Source organism: Telopea speciosissima, unplaced genomic scaffold, assembly GCF_018873765.1.
Source record: "Telopea speciosissima isolate NSW1024214 ecotype Mountain lineage unplaced genomic scaffold, Tspe_v1 Tspe_v1.0097, whole genome shotgun sequence".
Classification (NCBI taxonomy): domain Eukaryota; kingdom Viridiplantae; phylum Streptophyta; class Magnoliopsida; order Proteales; family Proteaceae; genus Telopea; species Telopea speciosissima.
The window spans coordinates 31,431-59,429 of record NW_025317433.1 but is presented as its reverse complement, the minus strand read 5'-3'; the positions used below and the strand labels follow the sequence as shown (position 1 = coordinate 59,429).

Here is a 27,999-nt window from a genome sequence, read left to right as displayed (position 1 = left end):
AAAGTATAAGAAATAGTTCGATTCAAAATCCATAACAGTTGGAGCCCTATTGTAAGATACAAGTGATTATATATTTTTCCTGACAAAACATGAATTGTAATAGTACCAAGTATGAGTGTTTCTTCATTGGCACTACTAGTATCTAGGTTACACGAATGAGAAGAAGAACCATGATGAAGATACAGGTCATGACAAAAATTAAAAGCCACGTTAAACATGAAGTTTTGGAACTTTCTGAATATATCTGCATGGCTCGCTTATTTGCTTGGCCAGTGCTTGCCAAGCTACTCTCCACTGCCATCTCCGTTGAATCAAGTACCTGCACTCAAACCATGACAAAGATGAATGGAAGACGATTAAGTGTATAGGTGGTGGGCCTTGCACTTGACCAAATCCACCTGCTGTGGTGCAAGGGGTTCCCACAGTTAGAGCTTTCCCACGAGAGAATGACTCCATACCCATTAGCAGGAACAAAGATTGAATAGCTAGAGGATTGTGATATATACACAATAAATCAAAATACTAGTTCTCTTCAGTTGTTCAAACACCACCAACCACCACAAAGGTAATCAATGCTAGGTTTAAAACTATATTGTAGACCAGATACAGGCAGGCTCTTTCCAGGTCGGATGGGGCCCAAATTTTGGGAACACAATGTCTGCTGCTAATAATGTCAAATTTCAGCCCAAACGAGTTTGTTAAGTGATGAAAAAGACCTTGGAAAACTCCAGGACCATCGGAGAGTGCACAATAATGGTTGGAGTACGGTAGGCATGTGTGGACATACACGTGGGGATATTTAATTGAATCTGAGTATGAAATTTAGACTTATCACTATGAGATCATGTCTTCTTTATCCAACAGTTGGAACAGCACATCATTAGTCCATGTGGCAAGATGAGAGTGTCAAGTGGGAAGCCCTTCCTAGGTGGGCATTGCAAAAAGCTTTTTGCCATCTCATTATTCTACTTTCAGTCGGTGAGATAGACCTGTTGCCGCAGGACATAGGAGAAGTCCTGCACATGATAGGCCTACAGAACAGATCAAATCTACACGTGATTATTCAAGTAGATACCCAAAGTGCGACCTGTCCATAGTTGACTCAAATTGACTTAAAAAGTCCAGAGACACTTCTAAACAGATTAATTTTTCTTCAAATTTTACAGGATAGCAATTATGAAGTTGAACTGATTTAAGTTTGTCCCAAAATAATCAGTCAACAAATCTGATTGTCCAGGAAGGTAACGGACCAGGAAAGCAGAAAGCAGAAAGCAGAAACCAGAACCTAGTGCCATTAGATATCCAACGGAGCTCAGATAGACACGGACCAGAACCAGTAATGGACAATACCAAAACATTTCCTTCACTTATTGGGCTGTTATGGAGCTATAACTTTGAGAATTTGGATGTAAAAGAAAGAAATAATGGTCTTCAATCACCAGCAATGGCATGTTGGAGTGAGTGGAGAGAAAGAAAAAGTAAAATGACAGAGTATTCGATGAGCATGCTGAACCAGGATACAAGGTCCCCTCAAGCCAGAGAAGTCTAGACTAACTAATAAAGAAAATCCTGTATTCCTATCTCCTATCAATTTTAGGCCCATTAAAGTGGCCTATTACAAAGAAAACTTAGTGGACCTAAAACCCAATATATATGTAACCCAATCCAAGGCCTATTTACACTAGAACAAGCCAACTCAAGATATGACCATGCTCAAGGAATTAAGTATCGGAGCGTATCGTATCGTCTCGGCCGATACGTCTCGGTATCGGTCATGGCCGAGACGAGGCAGGTCGAGATGTATCTTTTTTTTTTAAAATGCAAATGTCTCGAATGTATCGGTATGTATCGACCGATACATATCAATACGATACGATACGGTCGATACATATCGATACAGACGAGACATGATTTAAACCATTATTTTATTATTTTTGAAATAACGATACATATCGAGACGTATCGAGACGTCTCGATACGTATCAGCAGCTTAAAAACCACATGGGCCCAAGTCTTCTCAAAACAGAAAACTCGAGCAGGAGCAGGCTGGCAGAAAAAAAACAGTTCCAGCTTTGAGAAACCATAAAAAAACATCTTTAAACTTGGTTTTTGCCAAAGTTTGTTGAGGGCTTTGATTCCTTTGCCAAAAACGATCCTAAAGGAGGTGAAATCTCATCATTTGTTGCATCTAACAGCCCACATTCGAAATCAAAAGGTGTTCTTGAAGGGCAAGGTAGGTTTTTTGAAAAAAACTTGATTCTTTTGTTTAAATCTTTGATTTTTGGTATTTTTTTTGTTATGATTCAAAGGGAATATGTTAAACTAACTTAGTATTGCATTCTTTGTATACATTTACAAAGATTTGAGTTCAAAATCCATGTTTCTTTGCATTTTTTACCCAAAACCGAAAATTGCTTCTTTAAAATGATTTTTTTTTTTTTATTTTCTTCTAAAATTTAAAACAAATGCTAATGTATATAATATATGTACTATATTATGTATAGATCTATCACATTCCAAGAAGATTATATATTTACCCTAAAATCTATCACAATAGTCACTCCTATTGTTGAAGACCCTTACAGACATGACTTTGATCCACCCCGACATTCTTCATGGCAATTGAGTGACTTTACATGTAAGAAATTTCATCTTTTAATCTTTTATAACAATTTCAATGTGCCGCACTTGTCTGGTTATTGATTATTCACAATTCTTAGTATATATGCATGATATATGACACAAATTGCTTGTTTATATTGTTTTTATTGTCCAAAAGTGTATTTTGATTATTTTCATGCGTTTCTACACCGATCAATACGTATCTCCGATACGATACGATACGTCTCTTAAAATCGCCCGACCGATACGATACCCGATACCGATACTTAAATCCTTGACCATGCTACTGATAAAACACAGAAGCAGAGTCCCAACCCTCTGCATGCTGACCATATGACCATGCTACTGTATAAGGATTAACATTAAGAGTTATAGCACTCAAGATTCTCTATTTCTGAATCGCTTTGTCAAACAGGCTGAAGAGAAGAAAATGGACTGCCACTATGCCACACTCCATCCACAAATCTAAGAGTGGTCCCAGGATAAAGCTTCTTTTATCCCCCAGAAAAAAATTACCAAATTTTTATTATGCAGCAAAGCCCTATACAATTATGAAATGACTGATTCAGGAGAAAAACATGGTTTCAATTTGATTATGCGATCATACCTTCTCAGTGTCTTGCAAGGTTCGGTTCATCAAGAGGCTGCTCTCCTTGAGCTGTCGTGCTAACCCCACCATTTCATCTGTCAAATCTTCTTGGAGCTTTCTGTTGGAAGAGGCAATAATGAATTTAGGCAACTAACTTTTACAAATACCAACATGATCAATGTCATATGATATTGAAGCTTTCACTATTAGTTTGTTTACTCCATGCAAACATGGATTATGAAGAAAAGACAAGTAGTTGCCATCATGGTCCAAAGGTGTAAACCTGTGTTTTTCAATGTGAGCCTGTGCAGCAGCATCTAGCTTGATCAGTGTTTGTTGATCAGTCTCAGTGATCTCATGAGTTCTTTCTTGAGATTTTATAGGAGGCCGGTGCATTTGAACCAAGTCAGTCAACTAAAATTTGCATAACTTAGGACAAGAGAAAGAGGCTCAAATAACAGCACAATTCATGTCAACAAGAATCAACACAGCTTATCTTACAGAAATCTCCTACGCAATCCTGCAGAAGGAGAAACACAAGATCCTTCTTCTGCTATAGAAATTTCTTTATCACAAGTCTCGCTAACAGACTCCATTGATCCTGGCATATCAGACTGGAAATTTTGCTAAAGAGCTGATTAGGAATGGTTAGTATCAAAGACAATTTACATCTTTACGCATCAGAACAGGTACAGAAAAATATGACTAGAGTGATTAGAAAGATTTCATGGCTTTTAGAAATGACCACAAAGCTAAAAATCACCACTAACCACATATGAGATACTAAAATGGCCTGATGGATTTGGAGGTATAAAAATCTTATAGAGGAGTTCTTTTTTATAGTATAATGGATACAGCACGAGGAAAATTTTTCCTCATAGGGTGATTTTTTCACTGAAAATACTCCAATAAATGCCCAAAATTATTGCTATATAAGTAACAATTCAGCATAGCAGATTGTACGAAGTTCACTGAACCAAGATCTTGACATAAGATTCACATTATTCAAGTAGTAAAACATCTTGCAGGAAGGAGGTACTGTAGAAAAATGCTCTACAAGCCCTACTACTTGGATGGTGTAATGTATTGACATAACTAGTAGAAGGCAATGTTCTTTAAACAGGTCGAAAGCATGTGCATAGATAGAGTCCATTTCATAACATTGATTTATTAGCTTTGAGAGCCCAATCTATTGTTGCTTGGAACAAAAACATTTTATTGACATTTCAGAAGTGCAGTGTTCCACCAATCCAGAAGAAAGACTACAATGGTGATGGAACAACTCTGAAGTTTTCCTTGAGTTGAAAGTTAAAAAGGGAAAAAAATAATTAGGAACATAAAAATGTCAAGTCTCTTATTTTAAATAGGGTAACAGAGATAGATAAAAACTTGAACTTTTCTCCTCTGTTTCTCATAAGGTAATTAGTAGACTCACCATTGGAGCAGATAATTTCACAACTACAGCTTCAATCTTCTCTGAATAGTCATTCACCTTTGCTTTTGAAATCCTGTAGAAAAGATTTCCACAGACACCTCTGTTACTACTTAAAGAAACTGGAAAACACAGACAATAGTTGCAGATAAGCTCAAAGCATCAACAGAAAAGGAAAAAACCTACAAACAGACAAACAAATACATAAAAACATGAATATTCCCACTCTCAAACCCTAACTTTTGCATTTTACTCCTATTCTTACACTTACTTCTATAGGCTTGTTGAATTACCAACCATTATCAGGTCATATTTAAGGGAGGAAAAAAGTGGGTAGGGGTGGGTAAAAGGAAACAATATCAATCCAGCAAGTGCATAGCCGGGGAAGTGGAAGTGCCTAGGTGGTGAGTGAAAAAAACACATTATACTATCAAGGAAGAAACTTGTATACAACCTTCCCTTATCTTTGGTGATTTCTGAAATAAAGAGTAGTCTCCCCGTTGGAAATCCGATGCACTAAACCACCTCAGAACTAGATTATAAATGGCTAAAAGTTAAAAGAAAAATAGCCCACGAAGGAAAAGTAAGCCCAATACAATTCCAGGATCAACACTTTTTGCTGATCTTGAGTTCCATTTGAATTAGCAGTCCAAGCAAGAAGCTGAAAATATGATGTAACAAATGAGATGGGAAAACCTTCATGGTTCCTTGGGACGATCAATCATCTAACCTATTAGCCAAGTCCCCGAGATTGACTTCTTCACTGGTCTATCCAAAGCATACTCTAAACTACATAGTAAAGAAATCGACTCAACTTTTTCGTGAGCACAAATGTATGATTGTGTTAGTGGCATTAATTTTCTCCGGCCCTTTTGGAAGAGCTGATTCTGTCACAGCTGAGTTAAAAAGCCATCATTAAAGGTCTAGAAGTTTCCCTTTCTATGGGCTGGTCGAAAGAAATAGTGGAAGGCGATTCCCTATTGGTGGTACGTTGGATGCACGCCTCGACAGGTGGTCCTTGTTGATACCCTTCTCTTATTAGGAAGACTAGGGGCCAAGGGCCCTTCACGAGCAAAGAAATTTCTCTTTCTCTTAGAGGTCAAATCTGCTAACTGTCTTGCCAATGAGCTAGGTAGGGAGGGGTGGATATCTTGGGCAATACCCTATCGAGTAGTCCTTCTGAGTGGTTGTGGGTCTACGCTTATTGTTGTTGTATTCTATGCTCTGTATCTTTGCTATCTTCTAACAATACAATTTTGCTATCAATCACAAAAAATGTAACTCAGTCATATAGAATCTCTTCTCAAATAGGCCAGAAAAGGCTCTCACTACAGATCAATCCCACAACATAAGAGAGCCTCGCAAACTAGCACCAATTAATTCTCAGCTTATACAAATCTTCAAAACGGGGCTACCAACTGGGTCCAATGGTGTCCAATGGGATCTAGAAGCTGGCAACAGGTTCAATCACAATGTAGACAATCTGCCAAAGAACCTTTTATCTTAGAGTGGGATGTTGGATCTAAGCCTGTGGATACTCCTATGGAACCTCATCTGAAGCTTGGAGAGTGTAATGACAAAGAGTTTGCTAATAAACATCAATACAAGCGGCTAGTTGGAAAACTTATCTACCTAACCGTTGCTCGACCTGATATTTCATTTGTTGTGGGAGTTATTAATCAGTTCATAGAAAATCCTAAGCTAGCCCAATGGGATGCAGCTTGTCGTATTTTGAGGTATCTTATAGATGCTCTTGGGAAAGGTCTTGGTTACCGGTGTTCTGGTCATACTGATATTATGGGTTACTCTGATGTTGACTGGGGTAGTGCTGATGGTAATTGTAGATCTACTACTGGGTACTGTACGTTTGTTGATGGAAATTTTGTTATGTAGAGGAGTAAGAAGCAGACTACAGTGGCTCGGTCGAGTGCAAGGCTGAATACAGAGTTATGGCACATACAGGTGAAATGATGTGGCTGAAATCTCTTATTCAAGAGTTGAGATTCTCAATTACCAAACCTATGGAGATGTATTGTGATAATCAAGCTGCGATTTATATTGCCAATAATCCGGTTTTCCATGAGAGGTCTAAGTATATTGAGGTCTATTGTCATCTTGTGAGGAATGATGTTATGCAAAAACTGATCTCTAATCCATCACTCGGTCAACTTGGCTATATGTTCACTAAGGCATTGTTTAGGCCTGCGTTTCTTAGTGGTTGTTCCAAGCTGCGTATGGGAGATATATATATACTCCATCTTTTGTTTGGGGGGGGGGGGGGGAGTATCCTTCACGTGGTGATATATTGAGTTGTAGATTTGTAGTTTCCATTTTTATGTTGCTTTTGGTTATTCACTTTCATTCCTACCAAGAGTATATGACTTGTATATAATATAAGATTATAAGTGGTAAGGCTAGATCACGATAGACACATTCTGACTCTTCTCGTGATCTAGGATTTTCCTTCTCTTCTTCTATCATGCCTTCTCTCTTTTCTCTTCTTCTTCCTTCTCTCTTTCTCTTCTTAAAACTTTGTAAGGACTGGTTATTGGTCTCTCTGCTGCTACAAGAATAACGAAGGAGAAGTAAAAGGGAAAGAAGGGATTAGCAAAACTAAAACCTTAAAGGAGGAAATCAGCCTTGGTTTGAGTAGAGAGAAAGGAAGGAAGAAGAACTGTGCAACCAACCAACAGGTCACGCAGGCAACAGCTTAACAGCCTTCAGAGATCTCAATTTTATATCATTCAATCCAATCTGATTAATCGTTGATTACATGCATGCATATAAAGAGGAAAAAAGACTCCAAATCTTCTAATCGTATCCTGAAACTGGCAACAAAATTTACCTGAACCTTAACTCTTAGTCTCCCATGATTCTGGCTAACAAGCATAAAACAAACAAATTCAAATAACAAAAATCACCCATAAGAATATCCTAAATACCCCTATTGAACTGACAACCAGGTTCTTCTCGGTCTGAGTTTCCATCCTGGGTCATGTTGGTCAAGCCATGAATGTGCAACTGCATCATTCATATATCCAAGTAGACAATTTGAAATTGCTTAGTAGTCCTTTCCTTTGAAAATATCCATAGGGTGGCAATAAGCAGACCCCTTCATAAGAATTTGCTTCTTTGTCCTTGATACAGAAAGATTGATATGGACTAAGACTCCCACCTAGAACTTGACCAGCATCTCCCCAGTCCTCTTGCCATCCCACCAAGGTGTTATTGTTGCTTTTGAGAACATTCTGCACCACACAGAAATAACAAGCATAGAGCTATAGTTTGTCAAAATCATGGCGCTGAAGTCTACCCCTCCTCTTATTTATAACCTTAAGGGAAGTAGAAGAATATGGAACCTCTCATGCATGGGCTAGAGGGTTCCTTACAGGTTACGGCTCTTCAAAATAGAAACCCCAGGTCCCCAACAGAAAATAAACATTTTAGAACTTAACTAGTGAAAATAGTAACTAATAGAGGCTGGGATAAATGACACCTGTTTAGCCTAAGAGACAATAAAATAGAAAAAAATTACAACCCAAAATAATCCCACACAGACTAATACTGGACTGAAATAGATGGTTCAGTCTAGGACCAAAACTGGAACCGCATGGACCAATCAGATCTGTTTCGTGGGCTGGGCTTGCTGGGCTTTCTTCTGATGTCCTTCTCTTCTCTGGTGATGAGATCTGCATCATAGAAACTAGAACTCCTAGAATGTCGCTGATAGAAACTACTGGAAGGGTGCTGGAAAGGCTGGAATCAGTGATCGATCTAGGGATTGTTCTCCCTTTTTGTCCTGTTGGCTGTATCAAAATATTTGGACATGAACACTCCATTTATTTAAACACCCAGATTTTCTTTTCCTGGTCAGTCTTGGTTAGGAACATATTCTTATCAGATCCAATAAAATTTTAGTCAACAACAAAGGGCCATGAGCCAAAACAATATTTGGAGAACTCTTCACATTTCACAATTTCTCCCTATGGAACCACATACACATGTTTGACATTGTAACAAAGATAAGCTTGACATCTCATATGGAATAAAATGGACTGTATAACTTTCACAAGGCCCAGAAAAAATTAAGATTGTGTTCAATGTCATGACAAATAAAATTTCTTCTTGTCTAGTGCACTCTAAACATGGTCATGTCCTTACTCTCCCTAATTAAGCCATTTTATAAACCCACCAATGACATTTTTACAACTTCAGTTAGCTTATTCTAACCAATATTTTAAGTATTCAACATAAATATTGCTATTCTAAAGAGGGAAATATATGGACTTGTTAAATTGTGGACCCCCTATTAGGACCACAATTTAACAGGACTATTTCCTTTCAATTCTATTATAATAAGACCAAAATATGGACAAACATAAATCTGCAAAGAAAGCACCTAAAGCCAATGAAGAATCTAAAGAACCAAAAAAAAAAAAAATTGAATAAAAGTGATGTGAGAACTAGGAAAATTCTTGAAATTTTTCAATAAGCAAGGTAGACCAACAGGAGGAACTCTATAGCAGTTGCCCCCTTCATGTGAAAGCAGTGTGGAAGGAAATGTACAATTTACAACTTCTTAATAAAGTAGGGAAACCTTGGTAAGCCATCTGGTGTAGTCTCTTGTGCAAGTTGTTCCAACTGCTCTCGTAAAGTAGCAACATACTGCAAGATCAAAATAAATAAATAAATAAATCACATTAAGTGTGAATGACCACTTTAAAACATATGAATAAAAAATCCAGAAAGATTGTTAATCAATCTCTGCTTCAAAGCAACATAGCACGCAAAACACAATGATCAAATCAGAATTTGGATTTCCAAAACCTGTATAGCGTAGCAATCTAATGAAAAATTCCTCATGTATAAAGAATACAAGAGTCATCAACATGCATTGCCAAAAAGTTATTCTTCCTTTCCTATCAAATAAAACCCAGACACAGAATATGGTAGTTTAGCAGGAACCATCACCCCCACTCCAGAAGCTTATTAAGCACAATTTAAAGCAGAAATGTAGGTGTTTTAGGATGTAGCGGAAATTAAATTCTATTTCTCTAATCTCATTTAAGTTAAGGTTCATTCCATTTGAAGGTATAGGGATTTCAAAACAAAATTCCATCTACTGGGTCGGGAGAAACAGATACCTTTAAGTGTCACAGTGGTGTAGATCGAAGCATGAAGAACACCCAAAAAGAAAAAGAGTTACTGTTCATGTGAACAGTACCACGAGCACTGTTCACGTGAACAGTGATTGGGTTATTATAAATAAATATGCAGCTGAACAGAACAAGGGACAGAGATTGAAGAGAAAAGAGCTATCGATGATGCTTTGAGATGCAGCAACGGTGAGAGGATGATGGGCTGAGATAGCTGATTTTATTCCCCCTTCTATATCCCTTTCTTCTTCTTTTCCTTATCCTTTTACGTCCTCCTTCATATGTGAACAGGAAATAGCAATAAAAAAGAGTTTTAATTATTTAACTTTTGTTCTTTTATTGTATAAATCCTGTTGCAATGGATCTCCCGTTGGTTTCTCTGGTTCGATGTCGAGTTTTTGCATTACACAGGTGCAACACCTCTAAGGAATTGTAACTTTTCTCCAATATAGCATCTGAGAGATGTGGCATATTCCAATGGCAACACTTACCGGTACCAATTCAAATCTTGAACTAAATACGAAGAGAGGATAGGGAGGATTTTTGGCTTCCGAAACTATAGAACCGTGAGAAAATGATTTCTTAGGAAATCATATATAGGATAAGGATCTCAAGCCTTCTTTTTTTTTTTCTTTTTTTTTTTTTTTGGTTAAAAAGGTGACATGTGATGGGAAGAGGGAGATTAGTCAAGAGAGAAGAGACTTCTTTCCCTCTCTCCCCTAAAAAGGTGGATCTTCCATCATTATCTCCTTTTTTTTTATTAATTAATCTTATTAACTAATAAAGTGTACACTCTAACTATTTATAACTTTTATTAATTAAATAATGAGTCTCTGTCTCTCTCTCTCTCTCTCTCTCTCTCTCTCTCTCTAATATTTAATAAATCATGCCGCATATACAACACTCAACCGCTAACAGTGGGATAATCCACCACAAATGCTTAGTGGATAATGTCGACAATTCCCAATTAAAGACATTTACCAATAAGCACAATGTTAGTAGTTATAACTCTTTTCCTCCCAAAGTTGCAGTAGTCAACTATCGACTTGGTCTCTCTACTTAACAATATCACATGACAAACCTATAGGCATAAAATAGTTGTTGTCAAAACTTAGATTTGTCAAACTACCATATAGAAAATCTGAACTTTAAATTGGGTATCTCAAAATGTTCTCAAAACATTTAGAAAATAAATGTTAATACATATTAATATTTTTGAAAACTTTTGTGAACATTTTACAAAATGTGACATTGGATCCAGATTTTTAATCCAATCATGTCAAAATACTCTCTCTGATATTCGACCAAAATGGGAGTGGATTCCTTATTGAACATCTCTTTCATCCACAGTCAAACACCATGAATCCAACGCATGGAGATATAATCTAGGGACATCAACCATTGGTACATCAAAACCCATAATGCATGGTTGCAACGATAAAGACCTCTCAAGTCAGGAGATCAAGCCTACTTAGAGTACACAACACTAATTACAATTTACAAACACAAAAGGAAACTAACAGAAGAAAACAAAACAAGTATATCATTTTAGAGACAAACCCTCAACGTGATTAACAGCCAACATATTACTGCAGGGTATTGGACAATAATACCACTACGGTACACTTAACAATTTAACACTCCCCCCAAGCTGGAGCATATAAATCACCCATGCCCAACTTGGAATAGACTTTCCGAAAAGTAGGACCAAACAAAGGCTTGGTGAACATATCACCTAGCTAATCTACAAAGGAAACAAAAGGAGTAACAATTAACTTCCGTATAACTACATTTTGCACAAATGGCAATCAACTTCAATGTGTTTATTTCTTTCATAAAACATTGGGTTGTTGGCAATGTAGATAGTAACTTGTTTATCACCAATAAATGTGCAATAACTTGTGATAGATCTTCTATCACCGTCAAAACCAGCCCAATCTTCATCAGAAAATCCAACCAAATCAACATGTTGATGAGGTCGATAGATAAGTCCCGTTCCTAGGGCTCCTTCAGATACCTTAAGATACGACATGCTACCTCCTAGCGAGTCTTCTTCGGTGATTGCATAAACTGACTGACAACATCAATTGCAAAGGATATATCAGGTCTAGTAACAGTCAAATAAATGACTTTCACAACTAATTTCCTGTATCGGTGCTTGCCCTCCAATTCTTCACCATCACTTGGCCCAAACTTCTAGTGTGGATCCATTGGACTATCAACTGGTTTAGAAGTAAGCATACCAGTCTTAGACAAAAGGTGTAACACATATTTCTCTATGATATACTTACACCTTTCCTACTCTGTAGTACTTCAATACCAAGAAAATACCCAAGGGTACCCAATTTTTCCTTCTGAAAATGTTGATGGAGATAAAATTTTACCTACTGTAGTCTCAGATGCATCATCCCTAGATATGATAATGTCATCGACATACACAACCAAAACTATCACTTTAGAATCCTAGTGCCAAACAAAAATAGAGTGATCAGAATAACATTGTGTGAATCCACACCGAGTAATAATTGAACTGAATTTGTCGAACCAGGCTCTAGGTGATTGTTTCAAACCATAAATTTTTGCCTTGTGTAGCTTGCAGACTATATGAAAAATTCTCCCCTCGAGCAACATACCCTGGAGGTTGCTCTAGATACACCTCCTCGTATAGATCACCATATAAGAAAGCATTCTTGATATCCAACTAATACAGAGGCCAGTCTAAATTCACAACTACGGAGATAAGCACACGCACTAATGTAGATCAAAGCATGAAGAAGAGAAGGACCAAAATAGAAGGGAAAAAAAAGTTCACGTTCAAGTGAGCAATAAAAAAATTTTTTACTTCTATTTTAGTCCTTCTCTTCTTCATGCTTTGATCTACATCACGCACGGAATTAAGACGAGCAACAAGTGAGAACGTTTCAAAGTAATCCACACCATCAGTCTGAGTATAACCCTACGCAACCAACCGAGCTTTAAGTCATAAGGGTTATATTTAATTGTGTACACTCAGAGACACCACACAAGATTTTTGCCTGGAGGCAAATCTACTAGGGTCCATGTCTATCGAGATATCAAGGCATCCATTTCTATTTCTATAGCCACTTTCCATCCAGGATGAGATAAAGCCTCACGATGATTTATAGGAATGGAGTTAGTAGACAATGAGAAAACAAAATAATGTAGCGGAGATGAAAAGTGAGATATAGATCAAAAGTTTCAATTAGATTAGTCATAGATGTCTGAGTACAAAAATGGGTACTTTTGCGAAGAGCAATTGGTAAGTCAGTAGAAAACAAAGAAGTAGAAGCTTCGGCTAGAGACGACACTATTTCCTTACGCCACTGATACACTTGCAATGGTGCAGACGGAGTAGTGGTTGGAGGCATCATCAAAAGGCACAAGTATAGGAAGAGGAGGTGCACAACCAATATTTGCATCTATAGAAGAGCTAGTCATAAGAGGGGAAATACGAAGTATTTTCAAAAAAGGTAACATCGGAACTGACAAACTACCGATAAGTGAGAGGATCGTAGCACTTGTACTCTTTCTTCGTTCTAGAGTAACCAAGAAAACACACTTTACACCCTTGGGCGAGACAACTTATCAAACTAAGGTTGCAAAATATGAACAAAGCGCACAAACCCAAAAACTCAAGGTGACAAAGCAAACGGGAGTTTTTGGACACAAAACAGATAAAGGTAAACGGTTAGCTAGCATAGAAGAGGGAATGTGGTTGATAAAATAACAAGTAGTGAGAATGACATAACACCAAAAATATGTAGGAACATGCATATGGATCATGAGAGATCTAGCAATCTCCAATGAATGTCTATTTTTCCGTTCAATAACCCCATTTTGTTGTGGGGTATAAGAGCAACTCGTATAAATCATACCATGAGACGAACAAAAGTTAGAAATTTCACGCTGAGTGTATTCAAGAACATTATCAAATCAAAAAATGTTAATGGAAGCATCAAACTGGGTCTTTATATCATTATAAAATTTTTAAAAGCAAAAAAGAAACTCTGAACGATCTTTCAACAGATAAACCCAAGTTAAACAAGAATAATAGTCCACAATAGTGACAAAATAAGAAAAACCTAACCTATTTTTGAAATGACAGGGACCCCAGATAAAGACGAACTTCTAGACACAACTACGAGCATGAAAAGATGACCGATGATGCTTCCTGAGTTCACAAGCTTTGATAAAGAGAGATGCTCCAACCAAAAGCACCATTGAAGAGGAGAAAGGGCACCAGTCATAGTAGTATTAGCAATAAAAAGAGGGTCCAGTGCAATTCAGATGGTAGAGTCCAGCTTGCTCCAGCCTGCTACCACTCGTCCTCCTTATCTAAAGGTTACAAAACACACAATAAGAAGGATAGAAAATGACACAGCAATTAAGTGATTTAGTAAGTTGACTAACTGACAAAAAAACTTAAAAGTAATTGAGGGACATGAAGAACAGAAAACAAAATAATGGAGGAAATAGGTGAAATAGTACCATGACCAGTCACATGGGTAGAGGATCCATTAGCAAGTATGACAGGTGAGTAGTTACGGACTTTGGACAGAGAAAAAAATAATTTTGACTTACCAGTCATATGGGTAGAAACACCAGAATCAATTATCCATGGAGTGGAAGATATGGATGCAAGGAAAGCTGATGTCCCTGAGTGGGCCAAAGTGGCAATGGATGAGAAAGTAGATGTGGATGGCTAAAGCTGTTGGAGACGTTTAAGCATTTGATTGTAGTCGTCTCGAGACAGAGAACCTGATGAAGAAGCTCCACATTAAGAGGCAAGATTGGTGTCACCTTAAGATACTTTCATAGTATTACCATCAATCACAGCAATATTGGCTAATTGGTCCGCCCAATCTGGTCTACCGTGTATAGCCCAACATGTCTCAACTATATGGTTGGGCTTGCCACAAAAGGAACATGGTCTGGAGGATCAATCAATTTTTTGTTCACCTGTACCACGACCACCACGACCATGGCCTCTTCCAACCTCGGCCTTGGCTAGTAACAGCAAAAGCAGATCCCTGCTTAGGAAAAGGTGAGATTCCAGCCCTGAAAAGAGTAACCATATGCTGAAGGCGGGTGAATGTTTCATTAAGAGAGGGTACCTTCTCCCCAGCAAGGAGCTGACCCTAAACAGACTGAAAGTCAAGTAGTCTGGCCAGAAACTTGGCAACATGAAATTCAGCCCGGTGAAGCTTCAACTGTTCCAGATCAGTAGTAAGAGGTTGATGAAATACTCATTCAAAGACTTGTCCTCCTTTTTGAAGTTAAAAATTTTCTCATATAAGCATAAGTCTGGGGCATATTCTTTGTTTGAGAGAAGCTTTCCTTTAAATCATTCCAAACTCCTTTTATAGTGGTGTGGAACATGACATTTGCTGCAATAGCGGGATCCATACTGTTCCACAACCAGATCTTAGTAGTGGAATTGATGCAGATCCTAGCCTCCTCGAATTGAAGAAGCCACCCTAATCCTAGGGTTTTAGTAGGAGCCTTAGTTTAGTTTATTTTCATAGTTTTTATTTTGTGTTTTTAATTGAACCGATTTAAATTGGTTGCATCCAATTGGTTCAATTGGTCTAATTTAAGTGAAGTGACCCTATTGGCTAAGAGGTTCTTATATCCTATTGGCTAGGAGGAAATCTTCTTTATTTTAAGTAGTTTAAGTTGTTTTTAAGTCATTAGGGGTAAATGAGTCTTTTCTTTTAAGTTTTTAAGTTGTTTTTAAATTGGTCCACCTCTCCACGATTTAAATGGGAGATTTGAATTGTAATAGATGTAGGAATAAGGCCTTTGGCCTCTTATTTAATAAGAATCGTGGGAAGAGGCTCCCCTACCTATTATGTTTTAAAAAAACCGATCTCCTGTAGTTAGCCTTTGCTGCTGCTGCTTCTCTCTTCAGAGACATGTTTTGTGAGTCATATCAAGACCCCTTGTGAGTCATATCAAGAGCTAGGGCTGCTGGACTCTGGCGACTCCTTGTATCTTGTAGATCGGGAGGTCCTTCTTCTTCTTCAATCAAGTTTCTCCAAGTTGCCATTGAAGAACCTGCAATTCAGTAAGTTATTTTATTGTTTTAGTATTTCCCCTCCTCCTTCTAACCTTCCAACCTAACCCTAATCGATTCCCCTTTAAACCTTAATTATCTTAAACCCTAGTTTCCTGTCCAGCCCCTTCCCCCCATCAGATCTGTTTCAATTTTACACCACAGTTCCTGCAGGCCATCTCCTTCATTCGATCCCCCATTCTACCCCCATTCTGCCCAGTTAAACTCTAATCCCCTGTTCCCCATTAACACCTAAAGCCTCTAAAACCTGCCCAGACCTAATCTACCATCCAAACCACACCAAACTTCAACCGAACCACCCTCTCCATACCAGTGACACTCGGCCACAACCCCTTGACCTAATTTCCCCTAAAAACCCTAAATCCCATCATCCCCTTCATTCCTAAAACCCGAAACCCTAACCCTAGAATTTCAGAATTTTAATTTCTTGTTTAAACCTAATTAAAACCTATATCATTAGCTTCCTAAAAACCTGCACATCATTACTCAATAAAACCCTAGTTCAAACTCCTAGTCCAAACCCTAATTTTACCCTAAACAGCCCACATCTATAAACAGTTCCAGAATTCTGATTTTACCTGGTTCCTATTAGGCCTTGCCTATATAGGACTACATCAAATTTGTATCAGAGCCATGGCCGACCATGGTAATCCAACCCCAGACACCAATCTGCCCCCCCACCTGATCCCATGATAGTAATCATGGATATGCTGCAGAAACTTAATGACAAAGTGACACGATTGGAAGAAAGGCAAGTTGTGCTTCTTGTAAACAACCCTCTATATGTAGAGGAGGACAGATTCCAAGTTCATTCTGAAGTACATGGAACTCTGGGAAGGGATGAATATCCTAGAGATCATCCCAGACGTCACAGGGACCACAGAGATCATTCCAGACACGATAGAGATTATAGGGACCGACGTAGACCTGACAAAGATGACTACATAGAAGATAGGGACAGAACTACAGAAGCACCTCGAAGACCTAACTTTGAGGAATACATGAGAACCTACTTCACTGGAGATGAAGCTACAAATAGGAGGTACGATACACAGAAGGTCAAACTAGAGCTCAAGGAGTATAATGGGCATGGTGATCCACAGGTGTTCTATGACTGGCTTGCTGCCCTGGATGATTATTTTGACTAGTATGACTTGCCGGAAGATCGAAAGATGAGATTGGCACGTACCAAACTGATTGGCCCTGCCTGAGAATGGTGGCGAAAGACAAAGAGAGACATGGAACACGTAGGTGATGCACCTACTAACTGGGAGGACATGAAGTATGACTTGAAGGAGAAATATTTGCCTAGACATTATAGAGCTCAGATGCAAGATCAACTCAATTCCCTTCAGCAAGGGACTATGACTATATCCGAGTACATGCAGCAGTTTGATTCTCTTTCTTCTCGTACTGATACCAGAGAGAGTGCTACTTAGATGTTATCTCGATTTCGATTGGGGATTGAGATCTGATATTGTTAAGGCTATTGGAGTTGTTGATGTTTTGGACATCAAGGACTGTTTCGAGAAGGCATTGAAGGCTGAAGAATTATTGGCTGGAAATAGAAGATTTGATTCCTCCACTGAGGGTACTATCAAAACTATCAAAACTTTTACAGCATTCAAGTCTACTACCACGGGCCACAATCGAGCTGGAAATTCTACTGCTGGTTCTACTTGATCAAGCTACTCCGTTGGTAGTTCTTCCCGCCCTACAGCCCCTCCACGTGCTGATTATAAAGGTAAAGTTCCCATGGACAGCAATGAACCCCACAAGTGTTTCCACTGCATTGAGCTTGGGCATTATGCCAAAGATTGCCCACAAAAGCATAGACCTGTTAATGTGGCTGCTAAGGCAGAGGAAACCCTTGAAGGGCACGATGAGCAAGGTATATATGCACTACCCCCTGAGAGTGATGAAGACTTAGAATGTTACCTTGAAGATATAGATGGTGGTGCTCGAGGTGTCCATACGATTGCTCCAGCTCTCATGGATAATGTGGTTGATTGTGACGAGGTAATTGGGAACATTTCACAGGGAGACAATGACAAGCAAGTTACTGTTCTTGAAGAGGGGGGGGGGGGGCTGAATGAGAAGGTTATCAATGTTGAAGACCCTATGGAGGTTGAACACATTGACTTTGTGATGCCCCCTTGGTTCTTCGAAGAGAAGGCCCCATGACTTGAAGACCATATTCCCACTGTTCTAACCTCAACAGAATTCTGCCAGGGGAGTGTTGAAGCTATTGCCCACATGTTGCTTCCTCCTCCTCATCACAAGGTTCGTGGACGAGTTTCTTCACACAAGCATAGTACTTGCGCTCCCATTCATGATGTCAACAAGCTCAGCCCCAAGTTGCCGGAGTGTTGCATGGATCTCACCCATTCATCGGAGATGAATGTTTCTAAGTCGGGAAGAGTTGAGGCAGATCCTAGCCTCCTCGAATTGAAGAATCCACCTTAAACCTAGGGTTTTAGTAGGAGCCTTAGTTTAGTTTATTTCCATACTTAGTTTTTATTTTGTGTTTTTAATTGAACCGATTTAAATTGGTTGCATCCACTTGGTTCAATTGGTCTAATTTAAGTGAAGTGATCCTATTGGCTAAGAGGTTCTTATATCCTATTGGCTAGTAGGGAATCTTCTTTATTTTAAGTAGTTTAAGTTGTTTTTAAGTCATTAGGGGTAGATGAGTCTTTTCTTTTAAGTTTTTAAGTTGTTTTTAAATTGGTCCACCTCTCCACGATTTAAGTGGGAGATTTGAATTGTAATAGATGTAGGAATAAGGCCTTTGGCCTCTTATTTAATAAGAATCGTGGGAAGAGGCTCCCCCACCTATTATGTTTTAAAAAAATCGATCTCCTGCTGTTAGCCTTTGTTCCTGCTGCTTCTCTCTTCAGAGACATGTCTTGTGAGTCATATCAAGACCCCTTGTGAGTCATATCAAGGGCTAGGGCTGGTGGACTCTGGCGACTCCTTGCATCTTGTAGATCGGGAGGTCCTTCTTCTTCTTCAATCAAGTTTCTCCAAGCTGCCATTGAAGAACCTGCAAATCAGTAAGTTATTTTATTGTTTTAGTATTTCCCCTCCTCCTTCTAACCTTCCAACCTAACCCTAATCGATTCCCCTTTAAACCTTAATTATCTTAAACCCTAGTTTCCTGTCCAGCCCCTTCCCCCATCAGATCTGTTCCAATTTTACACCACAGTTCCTGCAGGCCATCTCCTTCATTCGATCGCCCATTCTGCCCCCATTCCTACAGTTAAACTCTAATCCCCCTCTTCCCCATTAACACCTAAAGCCTCTAAAACCTGCCCAGACCTAAACTACCATCCAAACCACACCAAACTTCAACCGAACCACCCTCTCCATACCAGTGACACTCGGCCAGAACCCCTTGACCTAATTCCCCCTTAAAACCCTAAATCCCATCATCCCCTTCATTCCTAAAACTCAAAACCCTAACCCTAGAATTTTAGAATTTTAATTTCTTGTTTAAACCTAATTAAAACCTATATCATTAGCTTCCTAAAAACCTGCACATCATTACTAAATAAAACCCTAGTTCAAACTCCTAGTCCAAACCCTAATTTTACCCTAAACAGCCCACATCTATAAACAGTTCCAGAATTCTGATTTTACCTGGTTCCTATTAGGCCTTGCCTATATAGGACTACATCAGGAATTCTCCAACATCCATTCCTCATAAGATTTGACAGCATCTGGATCTTTAGAATCAGCAGAGAAAGTAAGAAACTGCATCTTCCCTTAGTATGAATGTAAACCTCAACGGCCAGAGCCCATAATAAATAATTGGAAAGTCTAATGCATTTAATGATAGTAATCTGGACATTTACATTGTCTGGTAGAAATTTAGGATCAGCCATCATGCACTCCGGGAAACAACTAGTAAAGACTTAAGACAACCAATAAGAGAAGTCGATAGGGCCAGGTAAAGTACCTATGGCCAGCAAAAAAAATCTGCTCCAAACAGCAACTGAAAACCTGATAGATCGACCTCCAAAGGAGTAGAAATATAGAAGACCAATAGAGTACAAATACCCCTCAATATCGCAAGAATTAGATGAAGTTCCAGAGACCAGCACCACAGTAATCAATTCTGAATATAAAGAAACCCAGAATATGGGTGATTGACAATAGGATCTAATGCAGGTGTCAGATTGACACACAAGTAAGGTCGAGTGCCCTGGTATAGTAGGGCATTAATACCCTAAATAATTAGAAAGATCTGTTGGTCAGATCTAAACTAATTGCAAAACTAAATTTTCTGATGTATCTCCCAAAAACAGAGTGTTTCCCAGGGCTAGAGGAGAAAAGTAATTGCAGAAAATCAGAGACTTTGATTAGCCTATACTATGGATTGAGTATACCCCTTTGTAGTGCCAACCAACCTCCAAAATAAGAGAGGAACTGCTGGCCCGATGAGAAGTAATTGAAGATCTCAATATCTTCAAAAAAAAAAATCCAGAACCTGTGCCAATAGCCATTACATGGGTATAACTTGACTTCGGTACACTGATAGATCCATGAACAGCAAGAAAAAGATAGTATAAGGCCCTAGCTTATCTTCATGTAATCAGAAACTAGGGCTGTAGGTAGAATGTAAGCAGCATAGGCTGCTGCAACAAAAAGTCGCAATCCTTGAATGGACTATCAAAACAGGATGTGAGATTGAAGGTGAAGACTGATTATATTCGCTCTAATACCATGTAACAATGAAGAAACTAATAACCAGTCAACTCAATAGCTTGAAGAAGAGAAGGGAGAGAATGTGATGGAGGAAGAAGAGATAGCTGAACCACGATAGATTCAATGTGCAATCTATTGTGGTAACTCTGACCTTTATTTATAATCACAATTACAAGCTAATAGCAAGTGTATTCTAATTTCTAAGTAGGAATCCTACCTAAGAGTACACACCACTAACTACAAACACAAAAAGAAACTAAAAGAAGAAAACAAAACAAGTATATCATGTTAGAGACTATTGTAATATAGGGTGTAGGGATAGTTTGGTCAGTATAGTCATTATATTGTAACCCTACTTTCTCTTCATTCTATTATACATAAAGGGGCTGTGTCAGTCTAGACACTAGTCACAATTTCCCAAATCCCAACATGGTATCAAAGCAGATACCAGCGGCTGGTTGGCCGTCTTATTTATTTGTTTCACACTAGGCTTGACATAGCCTATGATGTGAGTTTGGTGAAGTCAGTACATGCATGGTTGCGTTTCTCTTATGGAGATTGTGTTTCGGATTCTACGGTACCTGAAGTCAACTCCAGGAAAGGGTATCCTTTTTTCGCCTCATGTCACGTGTATAGAGGCCTTTCTGATGTAGATTAGGCTGGTTCACCTAATGATAGGAGATCCACATCTGCATATTGCACTTTTGTTGGTGGAAATCTTGTTACCTACCGTAGCAAGATGCAGGTTGTGGTAGCTTGGTCTAGTGTAAAGGCTGAGTTTCATGATATGGCACATGGTATTTGTGAGTTGTTATGGCTTAAGGGTCTTCTCCATGATTTGGGCTTGCCTGTTCGTGTTTTGATGATGTTATACTGTGACAACAAGTCTGCGATCAGCATCGCATACAACCCAATTCAGCATGATCGCACCAAGCATGTTGAAATTGATTGCCACTTCATCAAGGAGAAACTGGAGCAAGGACTTATTTGCATTCCTTTTGTTAAGTCTAGTGAGCAGTTAGCAGATGTCCACACTAAAGGTTTTAGTAGCAAGATGTTTCTTCTGATTTTGTGCCAGTTGGGCATGTGTGATATCTATGCACCAACTTGAGGTGGGAGTATTGTAATATAGGGTGTGGGGGTAGGTAGTTTGGTCATTATATTGTAACCCAACTTTCTCTTCATTCTATTATAAATAAAGGGGCTATGTCAGTCTAGACGCAAGTCGCAATTTCCCATATCCCAACAAAGACAAACCCCCAACGTGACTAACAGTGATGTAGGGAGAAATTGGTTCACAAGGTTCTGTTCCAGAACCTAGTCCACATGTTGGTCCAAGACCAGCACCAAGCCAAGCCCAGACCTTACAGATAGACTCGCCATGACCTGGCCCTACAGAATTTATTTTATATGGTTCCTTTTTTTGGGTCCACTGGGGTCCATTATTTTGGAACAACAACTGGAGAAGACTATTGGTATTCTTAGTGTGTCTTTTAGAATTCCAAGAGTTAGTTAATTTTCTTGGTTTATGTTTTCTATGTATTGGGGGTGGGGTTCAATGTTTTGGCTTTTGTTTTCTCTGTCTTGGGGGCAGATTTCTGTGCCTAAGAATTGTTCTCTATGTATGGGGAATTCCAAAGGAGTTTTGGAATTCTAAAAGTCTCTTAATGTTATTGAGTTGTACTCAAGCTTCATCTCTATATAATACAAGTCCTGGCTGCTCTCGAAGGCAACCTAGAATTTTGAAAACAAAAATCCTCTTATGAGAACCCTTGTGAGAAACAAGAGCTGAGAGACTCAGCAACCCAGGTGGGACTCTTCCGGATTGGCCTAGGTGGGACTCCTACGGTTGGTAGACTGGTGGGACTCCAGCTCTACAAAGCTAACTATTTTCATACCTAGCTATTCTCTTCCAGATTCGATCTTGGCTTGCTTACCCATTCGGGTTTGCATCAAACAGCCAACACATTACCGCAGGGTATTGGACAATAATACCCCTGCAGTACACTTAACAATTTTCATGTGATCAAATTCAATATACACTCACATTTGTGTCACAGAATCAACATCTGTGAGCACACACAATGTGATGACCAAATGAACGGCGTGCCCAAATACATCCCTGGTCATAAAAACTAAGAAGATTTAAGGTGAAAACCTATGGACAACCACAGCCCATTAATGTCATGCAATCATAATCATAAATAAACAATGATGTTGTTTATAGACAACATTTGATGAACACATTTCCAACAAGAAATTACAATCCACCTAAAGATTTTTAAGAGAGAGAACAGTCAGAAAAACATAATGATTTTGAAATCATATACCAGAGCAAGGTCATAGACACGAAACCAAATGGTCCAAACAAGCATCAGCTATAAGATCTTAACATGTGACACTTCATGGGTATAAGAAGAGTATTTTGCACTTACATGTATGAGTTTTGCTTGATTCTGTTGATGAGGTGCCGCTGCAAGCAACCTCCTCAAGTTAATTTCAGTTTTACTCAATCCCATGAGAGAAACCTGCAGATTGAGCAGACAAACAATAAAATATAATTGTCTGTATAAATTTCTTAATTTTCATGTTGTGTATAGAGAAAATATTTTATATAAGAAGTGAAACCCTCTTAAGAGACATGATTTGAAACCCCATCTCAGCAGGTGCTCTTTTGCAATCCAGGTCATCCTAGGATTAGACTGTCATAAGTCTCTTATTTGTAATCCTTTTAATTATAATTGAAAAAGGATAAATTGAGAATAAAGAAAAGTAGGAAATCTATTGAAAAACTAAGGGAAAAAATAACAAATAAAATCACTACCACCTGCCTCATATTACATCACAATTTCTAATGAGGAGAACATAATTACCAAAATGCAAAGATCACACAAAGACTGCACCTCTCACAGCTTTCAATATATCAACTAGTATGCAAGACTAAGTAGTCTCCTATTGACATCCTACAATTCTTACAAACCGAGAATCAGGATACGAGAAAAAAAAACTTAAAATGATTATACTTAATTGAAAATTTTGAAAAACAAACCAAACAAAAGAAGATCCCACAAGTTGAGACACACCCAAAAAAAACATACAAAAAGAAGAAAATCACAAGGAAACGGAGACAAGATGCAACAGTAACCAATACAATCAAATTTGAAATCAATCTAACACAATGATCAGATGGAAAAAAAATATGAATGATACATGTGTTGCCAAAGTTACATATATTAATCAAAAGAAAGAGGATGACCTAGTTCTTCCACTTCTCTTTCCTTTACTAAATAGTTGGTACGTTTTGGTGTTAAATTGAGAATTAGCAATTTTGGTATGACTTGCAGCAACCAAATTCGAAGCTGAAAGCTTATGTAATTTATTAGCGTCTCTCAGTTTGTTCTGATAAACGCCTAAGGGCAACTCCTCAACTTAGACCCAATTCATATATGATACAAAGAATCCATGAATGAAATCATTAAATACACAAGATAAGAAAAGGTGTTTAAGAAAGATTGAAGAAAATTGTGAAGCTTCCATGCCACAGTATTAAAACTAAAAGGAAAAATATCAAGTATTCCGTCATTAGCAGAAAAAATTGCACAGAAGATTTTCCATTTTTGGTTTGTTGAAGTGTCTTTAATTGTCAAAAGGGGATGAAAGAAGAGTCCTACCCAAGATTTCCCTCGTTCAAGCCTGAAAAAGATCGTTTTGAAATATATCACTGAGAGAAAATCATTCCAAACTCTCAGAGAAGAAGAGAGTTTAGCCGGTTTGAGATGCAGCTGACAATGAAGCGGAAGTCAGGGAGAAAAGGGAGAGTTCCAGCAGTCTGGTGAATCTTCACTTACATGAAGTGACCATCCTCCTCAAGTGCACTGCTGAGCCAACATGTGGCAACCCAGAAATTTTTTTGTTCAACCCCCACTTTTTCTCTTTCCTTTTTGTTTCTTTTATTCAACCTTCCCAATTTTTCTTTTTTTATTCTTCCTTCTTCCCACCCCCTCTATTCTCAGTTCATTTGTTCTTCACAATGACATCGATGAGAACAGGTTTTCTTCTCTACCGCTAGTTTTGGAAGAAGAAACGAGAGAACGTAATGGAGTTGAAGATCCATCCGTGGGAGCTTCACAAGGGGGCTTCGGACTTCCCATTTTTTATCGCAGCTGGACGGTTGAGAGGAATCGACAAAAACATAGAAGGCTTGAGCAAGCAGACTTGGAAATCTGCCAAAAGATCACATTGTTTTAACTAAAATTAGAGGAATTGTGGCACTCAACGAGCTCAAAAAGCTTGTTATGCAAATTACACCTCACTAGGCCACTACTATGCTTGAAGTCAAGTAATCAAATGCTCAAGCACCTATGACATCAAAGACCATGGCCTTCATCGTTCCAAGAACTTATCACCCATCCCAGTCTCTCCATCTTCATCTATTCCCATACCCTTCACCAGAAGAGAGAGAGATAAAATAAGGAAGAAAGATAAGAAAATATTTTCACAAGACAGGCTGAAATTTTAAAACCCACAGGCTGAGATTATCCTGAAGTGCTGGGTTGTGCCTTTTACGTATTACTATCTTTCATCCTTCTATCTATTTCCCATCTTCCATTTGTCTTTTTCCTTTGCCTTTTCTCATCTCTTTCCCCATCCCTCTTCTCCCTTCTTTTCTCCCCCTTTTTTGAGTATTTCTCTGTTTTCTCTATTTTGTTCTGTTTGGATCCATGTACCCGACCCCATTGAGTTGGGATAAGGCTGAGTTTGTTATTGTTGTTTATCCACCAAAAAATCAGAAGAAACTTCTCAACCCCAAACAAAAGAAAAATCCTACCTACAACCTAAAACTTCAAACCCAGATCTCACAGCAAACATATTCAACAAAACCCAACAAGTAATTTAAAAAAAAAAACAGCGAAGGCAAACAACATGCATCCGACGTTTCTTTTCCTTTTACTAACAAACAGGAGAGATTTGTGAAGTTTTAGATCTCAAAAACACTTGTCGGCCTAGATAGAGAAATTAAAACACCAAAAAAAAAAAAAAAATTGAAATTGAAAGAAGAGCATACACACCGGTTGGGCTAATGGGATTGAAATGCTGCAAAGGGAGCAAGAAAAATTTGCAACTTCTGATTCAACTTTCGGAAAGGCGGAAACTGAAGCAGTGGTTGATAAACATCTACAACCATAAAAGAGAAATTTTGAGGGTTGCAAATGGATGTGGGGTAGAATTACAGGCATGGTTGAAAATCTCACGAAATTTCGGCGATATATCGCCAAATTTCGTATATCTCGATATGTCTGAGATACAAAACCAATCCGAAACAAAAAAATACAATATTTCGTCGATATATCATGAGATATCGACGAAATATCGTGGACCTCGCGATATATCGCGAGATATTGAAAAAATGACAAATAGTGTCACGTGAGGGGCCATTTTATACCATCTTTCGCAGCTCTTGGTCGATATTTCAACCGAGAGCTACTGAAACTCTATTTTTCTCTCTTCTTCCTCATTTTTTGCTCTTCTTCCTCCCTTCCAAGCATCATCCAAGCATTGTTAAAGCTCCTTGTCGCCGGGAAGACGTCGGAGGGTCATCTAAGCTCATCATCCAAGCCTATTTTCACTATTTAAGGTAAATTCTATTTCTCTAAAACTATTTTTTTTAAAAATACTTTGTACAAATGCTGTTGGATGTTGATGATATTAATACATGTTAGACACCGGAGGCCAATCTACAGCCTCACGGTGTCAAAAAAAATTTCCCATATGTATTTTTTTTTTTTTTCTGGTTTTAAAAATTCATTTTCCTACAACTAAAATAGGAAATAATTAGGGGTAATATGACTTAAATGGTAATAAATTAAATATATGTTAGACACCAATGGCCGATCTACGGCTTCACAGTGTCGGATTTATTTTTCTGCCCTTAAATAATTATTTTAATTTTCAAAAATTAAGAAAAATATATAAAAAATTAAAAAATAAAAATAAATAAGGAAAAATATGAGTTTTAAGTTTAAAAATTAATGAAAAAATATGAAAGTTATTTCTATATGTTTTGAAATGCATTACATGTATATTATGTTTATTAATTTTTGGTTTTGTTGTGTTAGGTCAATACTTATATTAACATTATATATAAAAAATTGGTTTTAATTATGTGAAAAATATAAGGGTTAGGGGAAAAATATTAAATAACTATACAAGTGTATTAGTAATCTAAAAGTGTCAATTGAAGTGCATCTATATTAAGTTTTTTAATTATTTGTGTTACTTACATTACAGTAAACAAGTATCATTATGGCGAATCGTGACAGACAACGTGTGAAGGGCAAGCAAAAGGTGGGGGAAAGTAGTCAACAAAGGGGGTGGAGGGAACAAGAGAGACCAGCCAGCCAGCATAGGGGTGACATTGCATGGTTACATGGCACTCCCATTGATGGGGATAAGAGAAAATCTATATGTAACTATTGTCACATGCAATTTATGGGAGGTGGATCCAGTAGACTTAAATAACATCTGACTGGAGGATCTAAAGATGTTGTAGGTTGTCATATGGTCCCTACTGAAGTAGCCAGGGAGATTGGTGATAGTTTGAGGGGAAAGAAGAAGAGGAAGGCTGACAAGCAAAGGATAAGAGAACAACTTGAGGATACAGTGAGGAGTTCGATGGGAGGAGGAAGATGATACAATGATGATGATGATGATGATGATGATGATGATTGCATTCGATGACATACAAACAGCAGAGGAGGCTAGGGATTTTAAGCGATGTTTCAAGAGTAGAGTAAGTTTTCAAGATGATCGGAGACAAAGAGTAGGGGGTAGTGGAGGAGCTAGCGATTCCGGAGGTCCTAGATCTTTGAATCCTTTTAGAAGATCACAAAGTGTGAGGGCAGCCCCAACACCTCTACCAGATCAGCACCACCATCAACATCCGATCCTAAATTGCATAAAACGAAAGGAAGCGATCGACCCAGAATCAAAGGAGCATGGAAGGGGTTGAAGGGATTGGTTAAAGAATCAATAGCTAAGTGGATGCTATACCATACCATCCCGAAACACCAAAGGCCCCCATTATGATACCATGATAAATACCATTGCAGGTGGCCAAGGATTCAAGGGCCCCACCCGATATGAGGTAATGAATGTTTATCTACCTCAACAAAAGAGTGAGATTGATGAGTATTGGTGATAGGGAGGGAGGACCGACTGGACATTGGCGTGCCCCATCTTTTAACGCACATACCACTCCATTGGCATCGGATTATGGTGCATCACAACCTTACAGTGGATATGGATATGGATCATCATCATATGGGTAGTTTAGTGGGGTCGGGGACTATGACTACCAGTCTCAGTCCCAGGGACATACTGGATCATCTTTTGT

General features: G+C 38.4%; 1 pseudogene; it reads right to left on the bottom strand.

The window, feature by feature from the left end:
* Nucleotides 1-75: 75 nt before the first annotated feature.
* On the bottom strand, nt 76-23,578 carry LOC122647629 (annotated as a pseudogene).
* Nucleotides 23,579-27,999: the final 4,421 nt, after the last annotated feature.